Here is a 17,578-nt window from a genome sequence, read left to right as displayed (position 1 = left end):
AGCAACTGGGTGACCAAGTGCGTTCTAACTCTCGCCAGATTGGGGAAGACGCCGTCGCCAATCCAACAACTCCAGTACACAAATTGGTTCCTGGCGACTGGGTTAGACTCAAGAAACATACTCGTTCGAGTTGCCTTGCACCGAGGTGGGGAAAACAACGCCAAATAATACTGGTGACCACGACAGCGGTGAAGTGTGCCGGCGTTCCAAAGTGGATCCATGCCAGCCATACACAGAAGGTGATTCCAGACGAGAAAACTGATGCTGAAGGTTGTCCAGCTGAGGGGTCTGCAGAAGTTGGTCCTGAAGTAGCTGATGACGAGCAACCGAGCACCAGTCAAGATGATTGGATACCCATAATCGACCTGACTAATGACCCAATCAGAACAAGAAGTCAAACCTATGCAGATAGAGAGTGGGATAGAGAGGAAGAGATAGGCACAGGCGAAGATCCTCAGATTATTGAGATTCACGTCAAGTCTGAGGAGGAAGAAGGTCAGACAGGGACAGAACAAGTGATCGACAAACCTCCACAAACTCCTGAAATTGAAAAGGGACAGACAAGAATTAGTGAGAAGGTTCAAGCAGAAGAAAATCAAGGGACCGAAGTGCTTGAACAGGATCAGATAGAACTAGAAGAACGTGTTCAGGACACAGAGACAGAGACGTGTGAAAGTCAAAATCAGGATACACCTGAGCAAGGCCAGCTTAGTAACCAGGCAGAAGAAATAGAGACAAGACCTGGAACTAGTCAGACAGGAAGGGAAGAATCAGAAGTGCCACAAACAAACGAAAATAAAAGAGCATTAGAAGAAAGCCAAATCACAGTGCCAACTAAAAGACTCAAGAAAAAGAAACATATTGAACCAAGATATATTAAGAGACTGAGACTGAGAATAAAAACAGTAGAGGAAAAACTTGCAGAAAGAAGGAAAAGTCCTCGTATTGCAGAGCAAGTTGGAGAAAGTTCACAAAGAAGGAGTGATCGAATAAAAAGACTAAACGAAAAATACCAAGATCCTGAATGGACATATTTAGTGTTGGAAGAATTTGAAGATCTTGATATCACTGACGAAAGTGACGAGGAACAGACAGCTGATTATTCTGCCGAGGAGGACGAACTAACCTGAAGTTGTGCAGGGTAAGCTACCTGTGCAAAGCTACAAAGAGGGGTTGAGAAATCTTGTTCTGAACGAAAATGTCTGATTCAAATGTGAATGGAAGGCCTAGACGCAGTTGTTGCAAAACATGCTGCAGAGTATGTATATGTAGCATAGCTATAGTATTGATAATTTGGATAGGACACCTTTTAGAACACATTCTCTCCATACTGTTTATGAAACATAACTGTGGTATATAAATTTCTCCTGAAATCTTATTTTACGTAAAGATGCTAGAACTATAGCGTGTTCCCTTTTTCCCCCCTCCCATAGATGTATAGGATTTCCAATCCTTACCTTGCAGTATTTTTTTTCAAATAGTAAGGTCTAGTTTACGATCCAAATTTCTAAAATCCACTTAGTAGATCGCATTGTTATATCTTTCTTGTAGACTCATAAATGGTTGCCCTGACACTGTTCCTCTATGGTTATGTTCTTTTCGTTATCTTGATTATTGACTGCCTTTTAACTGTAAACTTGATGATTTCCGAATCTGATTCCTAGATAAACTTTTAAAACTTCCCAGTTGTCTGTGATCATTTAATGCAAATTAGAAACAAGTTGGGTTTTGTATTTTGCCTGCCTTTCTTTTACAGCTAGCTCCCTGATCCATTGTGGATCATAGGTACCCGTAACAGTGGATTGGTAAGTCGGGTACAATAGAAAGAAGTAAGAAGGAACCAGGGTTGCTGGTAGTAGAATTGTTAGGTCACCCGATTAATGTATATGATAAATTGGAAAAATATGGGCCTGGTACGTGTATGGTGAAAATTATTGGCCGGGTGACCTACGATCTCTATCATATTTACTTGGAAGTGGCGCCACACTGTGCTGCGAGCAGTTTAGCAACATAGTGCTCTGTCATTTAAAAAAACGCAGGGATGAGCCGTATTTACATGAATACAGCATGGCCCTGTGTTTCCATTTGCGCAGGTGCTAAAAATGCTGCCTAGCACTAACATAGACAGACACCCTTGCGCCATAGTGCAAGGGTGTCTGCGTTGCAGGGATGATTCCCTGCAACACAGGACCCTTGATCCATGGTGCAAGGTAATCTGTGTTACAGGGATGATTGTTTATGTGCAGGAAGGGACACCTTCCTAAACATAAACAATCATTAATGGCGTTGTGCTCTTTCTATGTGTACTGCAGAATACAGCAGACATAGACAGAGCAAAAACGAGGGGAAATAAAGGCATTTCTAGTGTTGCGCCTGTCTAACGCCTGCTTTTGCATGGCATTAATTTTTGGAGCTGCCTCAGATTTACAGATCTTTGTAAATCTGGGACAACTTCAAAAAGCAACAAGAGTTGCGGTGGAACCCCACAGCAACACCCATTGCACGCCCCTTTCACGCAGATACCTGTGTGAAAGGGGACGATATTTATAAAGCGGTGTTAAGCTATGCATATTGGTTTAACACCACCTTGTGAATATGGAGCAGGGCACTGCGCCACCGGACCATTGGAAAAAGTGACGTTCTTGTGGTGCAATGCCCTCGTAAGTATGCCCCCAGGTTTCTAACTAGGAAGGAGTACAGGCAGCAAGTGCAACTGAATCCCCAGAAGAGGAGCAGGCTTGGATCTACTGCACCCCAGGCTTCTGATCTCACCTCTGAGGCCTTTCTTGTTCTTGAAGGGAGACCTCGATACTGTCTCAACTGCTGGCTCTGGCTACACAGCTGAAAAGTGATGCCACTGGCTCGGCTCTAAGGTTTCATACTGATTTACTAGCTCAGCTGAAAATTAACACAACTTGCCTGTCCTTCTGTGAGTGAAGGAAAGAGCAGAAAACTGTTATTACTTATACCTTTCTCGTAGAGTATGACCAATAAAATCATAACTGAGAGGCGGGAAAGTGTTATTTCCTTGATTGGTAAGATTTTTCACAAGCCATATAAATATTTAGCAGTTATGGTAGTACTAAAATGACTACAATGATTGGAGCTGATCCACAGGTGGACTTGCTAAGCAAGGAATAGAACAGTCTTGCCTGAGAGGTTTGTCAACTTATTCTCGAGACTCTTGGTAGGATGATCCTGACGTAGAGGCTACGCATGAATTTGTGGATGTCAAACGGTGCTATGGCTGGAGTGTTCTAGGCAAGGCTGCCAGACAATGAGTAGCAGTAATGCTACTCTAGGTTATAATTTAAGTAGGGCTGAAAAATGTAATGGTATTACAGATTTAAAAATTATCTGTAGATTCGAGGTCAATCATGTATGTAGCTCAGATCTTCACGATACGAACTTGGGCACAGGTAAGTAATGAGGCAGAAGAACTTTTACAGCCATTCTTTTTTTGTTCCAAGTTCATGTGGACCTTCTCTCCCAGCTCATGGACACAAAATATGTGTAGAGGATGCAGCGTAACAACCACAGCTGGCGACCTTGGAACTGGGAAACTCTGTTCGATTCTCGGCATGGGCTCACCTTCCTGTGATTCTTGGCAAATAACTTAATGTCCCCATACCTACAAAAAAGTAGGAATGTGTTCATGTGTAATGTAATTAGTGCTCATGTAAAATGCTCCAATACCTTGTGCTATATAAAATTGCAAAAATAAAGTATGTACTGAGTCTCAAAATTCAACTATAAATCAGAAATATCTTATCTTTTCACATTTAAATCAAATAAGAATTATCCAAAAGTTAAAGTCGAGAAAACACTCAGCTTAGCCCAAATAATAAATAAAAAAGTTACATTCAACTATGAGTGAACAATTGTATTAAATATAAATAGAAAACAAATCATTTTTCAAAAATGGGCACAGGTTTTCTGAGTTACAGAAATCCCATCACAACTGGTGATTTAAACAAGAAGGGCCGATCAGGCAACCATATGAAGGCAGAGAGTGCCAAAAGATAACACTTAACTGTGCCCTGAGCAAGGCCTTGCCAGGTGAGAGACAGAAAAAACATAGAACATCAGACAGTTTGGCCTTAAGGAGGTCAACCTGGTGGGTGCCGCACCAAATCACTAATTTGTCTCAATGACGGGTGTATTCAGTTTCACCAAGTGACGCCTGACTGCTATGATGACATCAACCACCTCTTGAGGAAGGTAAAAGGTGTTCAGCTGCCTTTGCTCAATCTCGGGTTGCAAAGGCCTGAGAGCAGAACCATGTCACGTTTTTGCAACAGCAGGTCCTCCTGGAGGGGCAGTCTGATCAGAAGACACATGCTCAAGTCCAGGAGTTCTGCATACCAAACTCTCTGTGTCCAATCTAGAGTAAATGGCCTTAGTCTTTTCTGATCTTCTTGAAAACTTGGGGCAGGAGTGATATCCACAGAAAGGTATACAGGAGTCCCGAGTTCTACTCGAGGTGGAATGGGTCTTCCAGCGAGAGATGCCTTGGAAACTCCAATGCAGAGAAGTACTGACATTATGCATTCTCCGTGGAGGCAAACAGATTTAGCCAAAGCTCTCCCCAGTCACAGAAGAGACCTCACACCACCTCTGGGTGTAACTGCCACTTGTGATCCCCTAAGAGCCGAAGGCTGAGCTCATCCACCCTGGCATTCATATAATCTACCATGTGGTTCACCACCAGGAAAATTCCTTGGAGGTCCAGCCAGTTCCAGAGGTACAAGGCCTCCTAGCACAGGATCCATAACCTCACCCCAGTTTGTTGCCATACCAGATCGAGGTGATGTTGTCCTTGAGCAGCTGTACCAACCTTCTCTTGATGTACAGTGCGAAGGCTTTCAGCGCCAAGTGTATGGACCTTAACTCCAGAAGGTTGACATGCAGCCTAGACTCCACCAGAGACCAAAGGCCTCTGACCTCCACCTCTTCCAGATGGCCACCCCAGCACAGGAGTGATGCATCAGTCATCACTGTCAACTCTGGGTGGGGAAGGGCGAGGGGTATGCCACTGACTCAATCACGGGCCAATAGCCACCACTACAGAACCTTTGCAGTCTCCTATGGATTCTGGACCTATTTGGCGAGTTTACCTTGATGTTAGACCAACTGGGACTTCAGATCGCACTGCAAAGTCACCTGGCATTCTCGATAAGCAGGATGACGGAGGCCATCAATCCCAGCAGCCTCAGAGCTGAAAGCACTACAAATCCGGGACTGAGGCTGGAGGATTGGGATCATAGCCTGAATATCCTGGATTCCCTTTCCCGGTGGAAAGGCACAAAACCGGACAGTGTCCAGAATGGCTCAGATGAAGAGACCATCTGGGAAGGAGTCAGATGTGACTTCTGCATGTTTATAGTAAACCCCAAAGGTGACAGGAGGTTCACCGTAGTCTGGAGGTGGCTGACGACTGGGGTGAACCTACTTTCAAAAGCCAGTCATCGAGGTAGGGGAAGACTGGTACTCAAGACCTCCAAAGGAATGCGGCCACCACCGTCATCAGGTTTTTTAACACTGAGGGGCGCTAGTGAGTCCCAAGAGGAGCACAATGAACTGAAAATGCTCCTCCTCCACCACGAACCACAGGTAGAGCCGATGTGCCAGTAGGATGGGAATCTAGAAATAGGGGTCCTGCAGGTCCAGTGCTACAATCCATTCTACAGGGTCGAGGGCAGACATGACCTGGACCATGGTGAGAATTTGAATTTCTCCCTCCACAGGAAGAAATTGAGAGAATGCAGGTCTAGAATAAGCCAAAGTCCTCCGACCTTCTTGGGCTCCAGAAAGTATTGGGAATTACAACCATGCCCTACTTCTGGTCCAGGCACCCTCTTGATTGCTACTTTGGCCAAAAGGGCTTGCACTTCCTGCCACAAAATGGAGAAATGATCCTCCATCAGTCGTTGGTTAGAAGGTGGAAGGCACAGCAGGGATGAAAGGAAGGGTAAGGCGAAGACTTTGCAAATAATTTGGAGGACTCACCTGTCTGATTTGATTGCCTGCCAACTCAAATAGAATTGGTAGATTCTGCCTTCCATCAAGTGACTTGGTCCCTGCAAGAGTATATGGAATAGATTAAACAAATTCGGCATGGGGGAACGCGGTGGACTGAGCGGCACGCTGACTTTGGCCTCGGGGGCGGTGGGCACCATGGCCTTTCCCGCAACACTGCTGTGTTCCCTGTTGAGAAGGGACAGGTTGGCGGTGAGGAATGCCTCGTCCAAAGCCAAGAAAGTAATGTTGAAATTGTTGCCGGCGAGGCTGGTTTGAACTACAGAGAGCGAGCGGTAGCTACACTCTCCTTGAAACATTCAAGGGCATAATCAGCCTTGTCCCCAAACAGGCAAGTCCAATAGATTAGCATGTCAATCAAGGAGGACTGACATCACCCAAGAACCCAGCCGATCACAGCCATGCTTGGTGACGAATACCAACACTGGTGTCAATAGCCCACCTGGCGGTGTGTCCAAAGCCACACCTAATTGCGAACTTTCCACACCCCGACCATCCTGAATGACCTGTGATATAACAAGGCGAAGATCTTCAGGAACATCGGGATGGACTTGTACAACCGAGTACGAGAGGGCATGAGTAGAGCGACTCAGAAACAAGAGGCATTAATTGAGTGCAGGGCCAAACTGGCCAATGCAAGAAGGTGTTTTCTGAATGTCTTCACTCACTTTGATACCCTGTGAAGGGGAGTGGTAGGAAAATTGTTGGGGCTGGTACAGCTGGTTGAGGCCTGCACCACAAGGCTCTCAGGAGAAGGATGCTATGATAAAAAGGCTGGGTTGCCTGGAGCCGGGCAACAGCATCTGGCAATTTGCCAGTAAACAGGACAGTCAGTACAAGGCTTAGCCCAAGTCCTAATTAGGGTGCCTATCAAAGTCTCATTGATAGGTAGGAGAGGCTCAGAAGCAGTCTGGCCAGGCTGCAGGGCTTCCATCAAAATGTTTGTTTTCACCTTTATGGTGGGGAGGGGCAGATCAAGGACTTCCGCTGCCCTACATATAATAATGGCGTAGGATGCAGGTTCTTCCATGGATCTAACATAACATAACATAACATAACATGTGCAATCAAAAAACAGGGGGAGGTAGAGGTTAAGGTTAGGTTCACCCTCCTTACTGAATGCAGTTCCACAACATCTGGAATACCGGAATTAGAAACCTAACCATAGGAATACCACTGAACATGTGTGAAAAATCCTCTTTCCAGAAAGAAAGATTATTTTCTAGAGTCCCCTCACCCACCAGGGTTACCCCTAGGTGGCATGCTTCATCATTGGGGTCCTCTCAATCCGCTGCAGAAAAATTACCAGGGGTGCCATCAGGTCATTTTCAGAGATCAGTGACGAAGGTGTGACTACAAGCCCCTCTACCCCTGCAGATCATGAGGCATATTTCTACCTAAACAAAAAAAAAACAGCATGTCAGTGTACAACCATATGTATTAAATATCAGGTGAACACACATTAGGTGTGCACCCCATTGTTTCCTATTCACAGGATTATTTAGGAGTGGTACGCACTGAGCTGGTCCTCGTGTGGTCCTGAATAAGAGCTTTAGGGGAAAGATCAAAATATGTCAACCCAGTACTAGGGACACCATACTCATTACAGTGAGGTCTTTCCCTAGTATTAACTCCTGATTTTAAAACATACCGACTAGGAGCAGGAATAGAATATTAGCTCACTAGCTAGGTATTTGTAACTTATTTTTTCCCACTCCACATCACTGCACCACAACAAACAATTGTTAAAAAAATTGCTAAGCGCAGTCACGAAAAGAAAGCAATGGACATCAGCGTAGCGCCTTCATAGTCCTCGCGTTCACTTCTGGAGCAGAATGGCATCAACGTGGAGCCGCACGCACCTGTTTCCGGTATTTAGTGGTACTACGAAAAAAGTTTCCAAATCCAGTCTGACACCTGGGGAATACCCAAAAGGTGAGGAATGTGCAACTATAAGTCTCTACCAGACCACTAAATATATGAAACCATAAAAAAAGATCAGTCTGAAAGGTGAGGCTACGATTGTGAATCAAAGGTTTCTTCGTTGGTGGACACATATCTTCTCTAAGATTTGTTACGCTATTTGTAGTTAGTGACTCCTCCACAACTGTTCACATGGGGTGAATCTCATAGTCCAACTATGTACCACCTCTTGGCTATGCTGAAACCATCTTAGAAACATATTTGACTAGACACTGCTAACTGCCGTTCTGTTTGGACAGAAGAGAAACAACACCCTTCCGTTGATAGAAACCAGCACTTGAAAGGATCGACTTACAGTCACAGACTGCTGCATACTGATGGATCTTGCTTACAAAGCAGTGAGAAATATCAACCATTTATTCCCATGATATTGTGGCTTCATAGATTTTAAGCAGCATTCAAAGCTGTAGATCAAACTTATACTTTAGAAGAAATATTGCAAACTAGGTATTCCTGATTATATATTTAAGAAAACCCAAGTGCCATTGGGTAGCTCATGGGATTCTATCAGCTTAGGGCTTGGATAGGAATATACTTCTTGCAATACTGCTTCAAAGTGGGTTAAGCAAGGGTGCTTTTCGTCCTCTTATTTTTTAACTTGTCCATCTTTAAATTGCACCATGGACTGCTCATTGTAAATGATAACCTTCACCCCAAAAAAGCTGGCAATGAGTATGTACCAGGAATATACGGTGCGGATTACATGGACATTATCAGTCATTGCCCGATAGGCTTGCAAAGTATGCTGGAAAATTAAGAAAATATTGTGACTTCAATTGTCTTTAAGCAAACTACTTGAAGTAAAACAAAGAGATGTTGAAAGATCTGTAAAAAAATCCATTATTAGTGGTCTTATAACATTTAATAGCATATGTAGTCATTTTTCACTGCTGTATCTCATAATGACCTATAGCTTAAAGGATATCTATCCATGGCGTAAGATGCTGCTGCTTGGGGTCGGGGGGGTTTTAAGAAAATTGATATCTATGTGGAAGCTAAAAATATAACTCTAGCTGAGAAAACTACTCGGAACAATGGGGCAAGGGATGGACTGGCAGGCGAGACACATCGAAGGAAAGAGGCCAACATGGGATAGTGGGGACAGGATGACAATGGATTTGGAAGGTCATGTGAATGGAATCCCGGGAGAAGATCTCCTTGCCAGGCTGTCATATAAATGTTGTATACAACTGCCAGATACATGTAGCCGTCCGAAGGGGGGATTGGGGGATTGTTTTGTTTCGATGTTATACAATGATATAAAACACAAACTCAATAAAAACAGATTTATAAAACAAAACAAAACAATATAACTCTACTTTTTCTATAGCAAAAGTGAGTGTCTGTAGTGTCGGATGCAACTTCTGCATAAATTAATATACAGCTGTCAGCGGCTTACCATTGTATATATGAGAATGACTAAACCAACATCTCAAGTCTAAAGGCATAACATGTGTGGATATCTTATGTTTAATAGGAGTACTGTAGGATACTTCCATTACAAATGTTCAAATCAAAACACAATTATGTTGTATCGAAAGAGAAACAGTGGAGTATATGCTATTTAACGGTTATTAATGAGCAACTGAAAGAAACAACCATATTAAGATATTAGACACATAACATACACAACAGTATGCAATACTAACCCATATGAAACTTCCATGAATGACACAAGAAAGATTAGTATATGTCAATATTTTCACATTTTTGGCAAGTGTTCTTTGTAAAAGGAAATGTGATGAAAATTAAGCTTTGAATTGAACTGTGCTCAACTGTATTACCTTGGTAGTTAGTAAATCAGGGGCGCCTCCTCCATGTGGGTGGAGGAGCGTCGCCCCACTGCTTTCTCGCAGTGCGAGAAGCAGAAACATAAAATGGTATTTTAAATACCATTTTATGTTTCTGCATCTCGCACTGCGAGAAAGCAGAAGGGTTTGGCTGGGGGGTGCGTGGGAGGGTCTTCTCAAGGGCAGGGGAGGAGTGGCTTGCCCAATTCTGTGGGCCCTGACTGTTTGGTCGGCCCTCTGGGGCCGATCAAACCAGCCGGGGCGTCTTCTTCATGTGAGTGGAGGAGCGTCGCCCCACGGCTTTCTCCCAGTGCGAGAAGAAGAAACATAAAATTGTATTATAAACACCATTTTATGTTTCTGCTTCACGCACTGCGAGAAAGCAGAAGGGTTTGGTTGGGGGCGGGTGCGTGGGAGGGTCTGCTCGAGGGCCGGGGAGGAGTGGCTTACCCAATGCTGCGGCCCTGACTGTTTGGTCAGGCCTCTAGGGCCCTCTAGGGCCGACCAAACCAGTCATGCGCACTCTCCCATTTTTCCATGTAGGCTGCATGCACCCTACATGAAGAAAATGGCCTACCCATAGATGCTTGTGTGGTCGGCGACCCAACCAATCACAAGGCTGCCATTGCAGCATTGTGATTGGCTTAGGGAAGGGGAGGGAAGCTGCCTGCTTTCTGTTCCTGTGGAGGCAGGAAAGCAGGAGCTGGAGCTCAGAAAACGTGGGACCAGGGAAAGGTAAGGTTTTTAAAAATTATTATTTAACCCCCCTTCCCGCATGAACCCCCTTCCCTCGCAACCACTCGCCAAACCACCCACCCAGTGCGCCCCCACACCCGCACCCCCAGCCATAAGCCATGCTGGCCGCGACTGCAAATCAGTCATGTCCACTTTCCCTTTTCTCCATGTAGGCTGCATGCAGCCTACATGGAGAAAATGGCCTCCCCATAGACGCCTCTGTGGTCTGCGTCCCAACCTATCACAGCGCTGCTATTGTAGCATTTTGATTAGCTTAGGGAAGGGGAGGGAGGCAGCCTGCTTCCTGTTCTTGCAGAGGCAGTACAGCAGGAGCCGGAGCTTGAGATGAGAAAACACAGGACCCGGGAAAGGTACGTTTTTAATTTTTTTAAATTATTATTTTTTAAAAAACCCTCCCTGCATGACCCTTCTTCCCTTGCGACCACTCGAAGCGCGACCCTGCGCCCGCCCCCCACCCGTGAGCCATGCCGGCCGTGACTGCAGTAAATTAATTAATACAATTGTTTAAGCTATACTGTTTCATTCTTTTTATAAACCTAAGAAACTGTTTTTAAAAGTAAAAGTTATCGAGCTCTGGACCTGTCTGTCTGAGAAAATTCAATTTTTCCGCCTCTTGACAATAAACTTAGAATCCACCGAACTTGCCGATGTTGATCAGTTATTAGTTCCATCTTTCGGGGTAAACACCTACAAACACTGATTCACGGAAGAAGGATCTGCCCGTTACATAGATTTGTGACACATTTTGTAAACTTCAATTACACAGTTTGTGCATGAAAGTTAGGGCCACAAAAAGTTTTGGCAACAAATCCATAGTGGATATGAACCATAGAACGCAACTCAACAGAAGAGCAATAGTCACAGAAGACAAAACCTCATTTATTTTTGCAACATATAACATTATGTGCAATATGAGGGTTAGAAAATCTTGTAATTCCCAAGTCTGCCACTGTCCGGCCTTTTCCCACATGTTTGAAGTTGTTGAGACCGACTACCAATATCAAGCAGGAGTCTGGAGTGTCTTTTCTGGGGTAATGCTCCGGATTGTTTGGATTGCCACGCTGTTTTTTGACCGCCTATTGCCCTGCTCCTGAAGCCCAGTGTTGGGCAAAGACGTGCTGCCCAGACCTTCGCTTCCGCTCCCGATCGCGGACCGCTGACTGTCGGAACTACAGCTCCCAGGTGGCAGCGCGGTCTCGCAAGAGGAGGGGAGCAGGCCCATAAGTTCTATTGCGGGTCCCGCGAAGCGGGACGCCCTTACCTGTTGCTCCGGATTGTTTGGATCCCCACGCTGTTTCTTTGACCGCCTACTGCCCTCCTCCTGAAGCCCAGTGTTGGGCGAAGACGTGCTGCCAGACCTCTGCTTCCATTCCCGCTCCCGATCGCGGACCGCTGACTGCCGGAACTACAGCTCCCAGGCGGCAGCGCGGTCTCGTGAGAGGAGGGGAGCAGGCCCATAAGTTCTCTTGTGGGCTCCCGCGGCGCGGGGCGTGCGCTGGCTAGCCCGGGCGAAGCCCGGACCAAGGGCAGGCCCATCCTTGCCCGTCTGTGCCCGGATGAGACTGGGCTTTTTGTATCCTGATATAGTTAGAACATGATAATAAGTTTCCATTCTTGCATGTTTTATTAATTACATTTTGCAGGACTTTTGTTATTTTCTGGCCTCGAGCTCGGACTGGAACTGACTGTTTTGTAATCATCTATACATAATCATTTAAAACTGTTTGTGTATCTGTTCGACAGACAAGGGGTGGGCTATTAAGCAAGATTTGTATTTCTTATATTTCCCCCATATTGTGTCAAAACTTGGTTATTGGAAATTGACATGGGAAAAAGGAAAATGCCTAGTCCTAAGTCCAGTGGAGGAAAAAGAATCCATTCAGACTCCCAGCAAACCTTATTGAGCTATCTTACTGGAGCAATGGGGCTCTGGATAAGCAGATTAGCTCAGTAGAAGAATCTCTCGAAGCAGACACTTCCCCGTCAAATTCCAAATTAGATCAACCTGAGGTTCAGGATGTATTGAGGCAAATAACAACATCAAAAAGTGCACCCTAATGGATGCATTCAGCATATTTCTGAAGGAATCATACTAAGTGATTCTGACTCCTCTTTACAACCACCCCAGAATAAACATAAAAATCCCACCCCTGTTGAGAGTATAGCTGCTGATAAAACTACAGGCGAAGGTGGTAAAAACACCCAATTGACACAGCGCCCATAACAGCAAAACATACGGCCAGATTCATCGAACCAAAATCCGCTCGCAAAGGGCCAGATTCTGAGAATCTGGCCCTTTGCGAGCGGTATTTTTGCATTTGGGATGCATCATCCCAATGCAAAAATCGCAATTTTAGAAATCGCTAAATTGCGATTAATTGCATTGAAGGAATCTCAATTTGAGATTCCTTAAATGCAATGCATGAACTATTTCAAAATTGCGAATTCGCAATCTGGGGCCGCTATTTACCGCGAAGTCTAACTACATGGTAAATAGCAAAAACTTAGAAAAATACACTTTAGTGCATTTTTCTAAGTTGTATGTTACACACACACATGTCCTTGGGACAAGTGCGTGCGCAACACCAGTGTACATTAGCATTTCAGGGGTGCAACAGGGTGTCCTTTAGACACCCTGGCACCCTTGAAATTGCTTCCTTATTTGCGATTCGCTAATTGCGAATCGCAAATAAGGATTGACTCCCCATTCATTCCTTTGGGCCTTTAGGCCCATAGGAATGAATGGGAAAGCCATTCCTTTTTTGCGATTTGCAATTAGCGAATCGCAAATAAGGAAGCCGTCGAAATTGCTAAAAATATTGCGATTTCTACATGCATCCCGTTTTGCGAGTCTTTAATAGCGAATCCTTAAAATTCGCTATTAAGGACTTGCAAAACATGACTTTCATGAATCTGGGGGATTGTCATCAAGGGAAAAAACAGGTGGAATTAAGAAAAGGTTCTTCTAGGGGCAGAGATGAGACTAGCAGAAAATCTGATGCACATAGTAATGATATTAAGAACTTAACAACCTTGGTGGCAAGGTTAGATCTTTACTTGAGAGTTAGGCTGGATCAAATGGGGTCAAGGCTAACACTCATTGAAGATCTTATTTGTAGTAACAAGAAGCAAGGAGGAGATGATTCCAAATCCCTTTTAAGTCAACAAGGAATGGCGAACAAGGGTAAAAATATGCATATCGGGCAATTAAGTCCCCTGGAAAAAGTCTCCTCTAATATTGAGGATAAAGAGCTTCCCCAACAGATGTAACCATTCCAAGACATTCGGCAAACAACCCAATAAGGGACTCTTCCTTGCAGATAGAGAAAAATAATCCATCAAATAATGCAATTTCAGGTGAGAGGTTTAGGGGCCCAACGAGGACTATAGAAACCGTAGGTTCCACTACTTTTCTTCATGCCCCTCAGGTCCATCAACATCCAGTTTCAAACTCCTCAGGCCCTAATTGGGTTAACCCGGGTACTGGCCAACACCTTGATTTACCCCCGCCGCCACACCGTATATAATCGTTTTGGAAAATGTACCAAAAAAGCCCCTTTCAGAAGTAGAATCTTGGGAAACACTTAGAAATAAATCGCTCCACTGGTTGGGTAAGAGATCAGGTTTAACCGACCAACTGTTCAGTGAGTTCAAGATGGCGAGAAGGGTCCAGTGGGTGGGTAACTGTGGGAAAACATTCTGGGGAGATTGTATTGTTCTTACTTTTGGATCCCCTCTGTTGGTTAAGAAAATTCTTTGGGGGGGTAATAATTTCTTAGATATGGGTGCGATTAATATACTGCTGCTTGGTTTCTTTTATCCTCCTCGGAATAGGCTTCAGAGTGTATCTAAGACTAGCAGCAATGGGATGTATGACGGTACGACGCGGGCTATTACCACGCGTACCGTTACAACGCGTGTTTTACAACGCAAGTCGTTACCACGACTTGCGCTGTAGGGTGCGGACTTAGGAATAGTTTAATTTACTCTTCCAACACCAGTCCCCGTGGATAGTAGGGAAGGTGTTGGAATAGTAAATTAACTATTCCTTGTCCCTGAGCGCCCACGACTTGCGTTGTAAAAGACGCGTCGTAATGTTAGCGCGGGGTAATATCCGCGTCGTAAAGGATGCTCCCCGCAACAATGTATCAACCCAGGGCCATTTCTATTATATACCAACCTATAATAGATTCAACTTGTTATCAGGGCTGGAAGAAACCGACTGACTGGCCATTCCAAATCCTAAGCTTTCTGGACCACGGGCAGCCTCGACCCTGGTGGATCAGTGTCAAACAGAACATTAATTTCCCTTCAATCGTTCTTAATTAATGACGACCCTCGCTCCCGAAGTTAATCTTCGCATTGAACATCCCCAGTCTCGACCAGCAAATCTAGGCTTAGTTCAACCTAGCAGCGATACTATAAAACGAGTAGGATTTGGCACTTTAAGGCACCCCGATCGACAAGGTGGGAATATTAAACAAGGTATTGTATGTTCTGGACCCCGGGTGAACCTCAACTTAACATAGTCTACTGGAATGTAGCAGGTTTGCGTCCCAAAGTGACCAATGACATCTGGCTTAGATTCGCAGGAAAGTTCAACGTCCTTTGCCTCCAAGAGATATGGGCTACATCTGAGATACATATAGAGGGCTATAAAACGTATTTCTCGCCAGCGCTTCCTTCGACTTCCGGAAGAGCTAAAGGGGGTCTGATAACTTTTATCTCTAATCTTTTGGAGATCAAGAAAATTGTTCCATTCAAATTGGAATCTAATAATAACTTTTCACCTGAGCAAAAGTGAAAGCTTGGCGTTGGTTAACTTTTATAATAACCTCCATCAGGGTGAGTTAATAACAGTAGTAAAGGACATTCTTCTTTCCTTGCAAGAATTAAAAAATAAGGCTACCAAAAATTTCTTAATTATATGGGGAGGGGGGTGATTTCAATTTAACTACATGTAGGCATAATAACAACTTAACTTGTGGTCTCCTGGATGAGAATGAAAATGTTTTAACTCATTTCCCCCACAAAACAACCGGGGATTACCTGAACGAAACTTTGTTCATTCTGGAACTTGGGCTGGCTAATGAATTAGTGGTTCCTCCAGTCCCGCTTACTTGTACTTTTAATGGCAGGGAAGCTTCCAGTATTATAGATTTTATTTTTGTGTCAAGAAATGCTGCGTCCCGAATTCTAAATTTTAAAACTCATGATAACGCCATTAGCGATCATTTTCCTAATAGTATTACAGTATCCCTCCACCATGAATCAGATAGGCCAAATCCATTGAGATCATTCGGGCAAAATGTTAGATAGATTAAATGGGTATTCGCTCAAGTGGGATAAAATAGATCCACTTGTAATTACCACAGACGTAGTGAAAAACTCATTAACGTCTATTGAAAAGTGTCTTGACCCTGCAACATCCAATGAAGAGATTATGGCTAATTTTGCGATTATAACAAAATCAGTAAAAGAAGCCCTCTTTATTAAATTAAAAGATAGAAAGGGTAAAATCAAAGGATGGTTTGACAACTCATGCACTGAAGCATATTCCACTTTAAAAGTAGCCCTTCATAAAACAGTAAGGGATAAACTGGAATTTGCCCATCTTAGAAAGGAGTATAATCAGGCCATAAAGTTTAGAAAAGCTGAACTGAAAAATGAATTATGGGAACAACTACATAAAAGCTGTACTACGAAGGACAATATCGCCTTTTGGGAAACCATCAAATCTCCATTCCTTTCAGAAGCTAGAGACAATCCTAAAATAGAAGTCGCGATAGATGAAGCAACCTGGGTCGAATATTTTGTGTGGATATTTGGCCTCCCCTCTCAGGGACATATTGCTGACAATAAAATGGAAAGAATAAGCCCCGAACTATGACAACTCATTTCCCCATAGTCCTTGAAATTACTCATTCAGAAGTAGAGAGTGCTTTGTTAGCTAGTAAAAGTGTAAAGGCTTCAGGTCCCGATGGGGTCCCAGTCGACTTTTTTAAATACAACTTGGAACTGTGGACCTGGCACCCTTTATTTTTACGCTCTGTACAAATGGCTTGGAATACGCCAAGGTAAAACGGTACCAGGACCTGCCTCTTATTAACATACGCCCAATACCTGCCTTACTCTACACCGATGACGCCGTGATTTTAGCCCGCACCCCCTTAGAACTCCAACGTGCTCTTGGGAGGTATCACACTTTCATGACCAACTTAGATCTAAGAATTAATATTAAAAAAACTTTTGTCATGTCTACAGGTCTTGGAACTAAGAAAACAAGGGCCATTTGTATTGATAATACCAAACTCGAGAGCACACACACCTATCCTTACTTAGGAATTTTAATAGATGATAAGTGTTCTTGGAGACAAGCAATTGAGACTATGAAATTGCTTTTTTTCAGAGCAACAACTGCACTAGTCAATTTTTCGCGAAGATTAGGAAAGAGGCCCCCGCTGAATTGATCCAAATTTACCAGGCAAAATGCATAAGCATTGTGACCTGTGGTGCAGGGGTGTGGGGTTATGGAAAGGTGGATGCCCTTCAAAAAGTTGAAAACTGTTTTTTGAGGTTCCTCCTCGCTGTACCGCGAAGCTCCTGTTCCTGCCATTTGGACTTGGGCTTGTCATATCTAACTGATATAGTTAAACTCCAACCAATTCTCTTATGGCATCGTATTTGGTCGTCTACCAAAACTGTCTTCAGTCAAGGGCTTGTACAGGACTGTCTTTCCCTTGAAAATGTGCATAAGATTGGGTGGCTTGCCTACATTAAAAAAATGTTTTACGATCTGGGCATGGCAAAGTATTATCACACCCCTGCATCAATTTCAGAACTTTCCAGAAAAGGGCTCAAAAAGCTATGTTTGACACACTTGGAACAGCTGCGATTGAACGATGAGGCAAGTAAAACATCAGTTCAACATATGTTAACAGTCCAAACCACCTTGGCCATACAACCCTACCTTCAATCTGAGCGGTTATGAAAGATTTTTGCTGACCCGG

The 17,578-nt window shown here is 44.0% G+C and overlaps 1 protein-coding gene across 1 annotated transcript in view; it reads right to left on the bottom strand.

Annotated features, from left to right (window-relative positions):
- The window catches only part of LOC144762435 (dynein axonemal heavy chain 5-like), a 1,437,549-nt gene that overhangs the window by 420,396 nt on the left and 999,575 nt on the right, over window positions 1–17,578 (bottom strand). The gene's annotated exons all lie outside the window — the stretch shown is intronic.

This window comes from Lissotriton helveticus, chromosome 6 (genome assembly GCF_964261635.1).
Source record: "Lissotriton helveticus chromosome 6, aLisHel1.1, whole genome shotgun sequence".
Lineage (NCBI taxonomy): Eukaryota > Metazoa > Chordata > Amphibia > Caudata > Salamandridae > Lissotriton > Lissotriton helveticus.
This window is presented reverse-complemented; position numbering and strand designations above follow the sequence as displayed.